Genomic DNA, 4,084 nt, shown 5'->3' with positions numbered 1-4,084 from the left:
TTTCAAGGTTTATTAAACTATTTCCAGTCGCATATGTTTGAATACTGCATTACCTCAGATAACATTTGGGTACCTCATTAGCTGCCTTCCATATTAAGCTCACAAGAGGTAGTTATAATTAGAATGAGTTTATGAAACTATGAGTTCACACTTTAGTTAAATGCTGCATACATTTCCTTTGTCCAGTGACCTGTTCTAACTTAGTGTAAAGTAATACAAATAAACGAATGCTTTCTAAACCTGAGACTCAATTCTTTCACAAATATTTTTTTAATTGGACTCATGGGTTTTTTTTTTTTGTTGTTTCTTCCATGTTTGTTATGTACATTATAATAAAAATGTCATGTGGATCAATGTGAAGAATATAAACTTGTTTTTTTTTTTCTAAAACAGAAATCTGTTAGTCTCCATTTCTTCCTCATTTAATACCACGGAGCCCAGTACACAGACTAAAATAATAAGTATAGCATTTGACAAACTGTACGAGACATCAATAAACAATTTTGTACATCTTAATCTAGCAAGTAAGTACTTGAGAGTAATTATCAGGCAAGAGCCAGAATCTGAAAACAACCTCAATGTCCCTCAGTTGAATACTGGATAAAAAATAGTACATTTACACATTAGAATACTACTCAACTATTAAAAACGAGGAAATCATGAACTTTGCAGGCAAATGGACAGAACTGAAAAGGATCATCCTAAGTAAGGTAACACAGACCCAGAAAGACACACACCGTATATACTTACTTATAAGTGGAAATTAACTGTATACTATAGATTACTGTACTATAAATAATGGACCCAAAAAAGCTAAGTACCAAGTAGGACTCAAGGGAGGGCATTCTTAAATCTCACCCATAGGCAGAAATAGATGAACAGTAAAAGATTAAGTAGATAGGAAACTGGATAGGAGAGTGTGTGGGGAGAGCTACAAGAGGGGTTTCAATGTGGAGAAAGTGGGGACTGGAGATTTGAGGGCCTGGAGAGAAAAGAGACACTAAAGGGGGTAGGGAGTTCATCACTGAGCCAAGCTGGAGACTTGCCACAAGGTGGGCTACCGGGAGGATACAGGTCTATCTCTAGTTGAGCCTCCTAGTAGTGGAGGACATGAGACTGAAGAATCCATCTTGTCACCAGGTAAGACCTACAGTGGTAAGAGGGGAAGAATAATCTACACATAAGGTATTGGAACCTAAACTTACCTTGCCTATAAGAGGTGCAGAGACAAAGACAGAGACTGAGAGAATGACCAACCAATGCCTGACTCAACCCTAAACCCTCACCATGTGAAAGAGCTGACTCCTGACCCCATTAACAGTTATCCTCTTTGTTTACAGACAGGAGCTTAATTTAACTGTTCTCTGAGAAGTCCTGGCCAGCAGCTGATTGAATCAGATGCTGAGACTCTCTGTTAAGCATTAAGTGGAGCTAGTGAGTCATGTAGATAGAGAGCCTCAGAGGGCACAAAAATAGTGCAAGAAGACCAATAGTCTACTAATATAGATCCATGGGTGCTTACAGAGACAGAAGCCCCAACCAAAGATCATGCATGGACAAGACCTAGGCCCCCTACACATACGTAATTGATTGGCAGTTTGATTTCAGTTTGCCCTCTCAATGACATGGGCTCTGTTGCCTGCTTTTGATCACTTTGCCCTAATGGGGCTGCCTTGCCTGGTCTCAGTGGATGAGGAGCTCAATCTTGATTCGACTTGATGTGTTAGGGTGGGCTAGTGTGAAGTGTTCCCGTTTTATGAGGAGAAGAGTTGTAGGGATTGGAAGAAGGAATGAGAGAGGGCCCAGGAGGAGAGGAGAGAGGGGGCCATGATCAGACTTTAAAGTGAATATGTATGTTGCCTGTACTTTAATTACTTCCCTCTGGCAGGGTCCCTTACCATGCCACAGAGGAAGCCAATGCAGGTAGTCCTGATAAGACTTGGTAGCTAGAGTCAGTTGGTGGGAGAAAAGGGCTCCCCCTTTCTGAAAATTAGGGGAAGTAAATATGGAGGAAGGGCAAGGAGATGAGAGAGGGTGCTATGATTGGCATGTAAAGTGACTAAATTTTTAAAATAAATATATGTACATATTGATAAGTGAATAAATATATATACACCACTTGCAAAAGGAAAAATAAGTAAAAAAATATTAACATTAAGTAAAATTTTATTTTAAATTTTAAAACTCATCACAATATATATCCTACATGAGGAGAAGAGTAATCACTAACATTACTCAGCTTGAGCCAGCCTTGCATGACAGATCAACCATTGCTCCAATACACACATAAAAGCAAAAATGTGGTGGCATGGATAAGAAGGCTGCCTGGGAGTGGTTGGGATCTACGGCCTTACTGGAGGAAGTATGTCACAATGGGCGGTCTTTGAGGTTTTCAAAGGTGCAGGGCAAGCCCAGGGGTTCTCTCCTCATGATGCCTGAGGGTATGGATGTAGAACTCTCAGTTCCTTCTGTAGCTCCAGGTCATGCAACCATGCTTTCTCCCATGCTGATAATAACTAAACCTCTGAATCTGTAAGCAAATCTCAATTAAGTGCTTTCATTGATAAGAGTTGTGGTCATGGTGTTTCTTCCTAGAAATAAATCATTACCTAATTAGGAAGAAAAAAAACACCTTCTGATTAAATTTAAGATTTTCTCTAAAGATGAAATGTGTATCCGACACTATTATCATGGTGAGAATCTTTATATAGAAATACTATAGACCCTAAAAAGAATGTACTAGTTAGTCCACTACATGGTTATAATATTAACTATCAGAGAGGGCTCCATCATCATATCCACATAAAGAGAATGTACTAGTTAGTCCACTCCATGGTTATAATATTAACTATCAGAGAGGGCTCCATCATCATCCACAGATTACATCTTCGCTCATGACTCATCAGAGAAGCTCGTGCTTGCAGTAAATGATGATCAGAAGAGAAACCAACAACTAGAAAAGTACTAAAAATAAAATACTTAGGAATATATAGCCTTACACTGACATATCTGTATCTTTCCTCAAACATCGTTGTAGACTAGGGGGAGGAGAAGAATGTGAGAATCAGAATTATTAGAACACTACAAAGGAATGCTGTTTTCTGAGCATAAGGAGAGCTGCACATGTGAACTTGCAGTGGTCAGGAAAGCGTTCACACGACTTATACAAGTCTAAACCACATCAAACTCCAGCATGGAGAGGGAAGCTGGACATGAAATCCTACAACTAACAAAAGAAGTATTGAAAAATTTTGCTTGGAAAGGAAGGTTTGGCTTTCTCTAAAAAATGTAACCCTTGGTACCAGAGAGTCCTTTAGCTAAGTAGCACAAATATCATCCTTGATGGTTAAAAAAATGACATAAATTTGGGTAAAGGGATATGAAATTATTTTTAATTAAAATTTCATATTAGTATCATAATAGAAATTTTATTTCACAAGTATATTCAAAGCTCTCTAGTATTTTTCTATATCTTAATTATTAACAAAATATAAAGAATGTCCAAGTGTAAGTGCAGAAGTGGTAAGACTTCTCATTTCCTTTTTTTAGCTTTTAGTTATTTATTTATCTCTTTATATCCTGGAGACTTTTACCTTCTATTATTTAGAAGAAAACAAGCAATTATACCACTTCTGTAAATGTGCTCCCCTGATTTACCACTTAATATATCAGAATCAAAAAAACATACATTTCCAGTGTCTAATATTTATATTTATGATTATAAAGACACCTACTTCTGCTAATTAATGTTATATTTATTTGGTATTCTTTCCTGCTTTATGACTATAATATAAGCTACTCATTTGTTTCTGATAAACATTAGAGAATTTTCTCATAACTGTTAATTTGACTAATGCTGCCTTGGTTTTTTTTTTTTTTTTTTTTTTTTTTTTTTTGTGCGTGTGTGTGTGTGTGTGTTTAAAAGATATAGAAAATAAAAATGGAAGTACATGAACATTTAAAATTAAGTTTCAGTATCTAATGTAGAGTGAAAACTGGCAATGCTAGAAAGTCAGATGTGATAGGAACAGTTTGTGCTCATTCTAATGATCACCCAATGACATATTTGTTCATTTAGTTCAGT

This window comes from Acomys russatus, chromosome 2, assembly GCF_903995435.1.
Source record: "Acomys russatus chromosome 2, mAcoRus1.1, whole genome shotgun sequence".
In the NCBI taxonomy this organism is placed as follows: domain Eukaryota; kingdom Metazoa; phylum Chordata; class Mammalia; order Rodentia; family Muridae; genus Acomys; species Acomys russatus.
The sequence above is the reverse complement of the archived record's forward strand: the minus strand, read 5'-3'. Positions refer to the sequence as shown.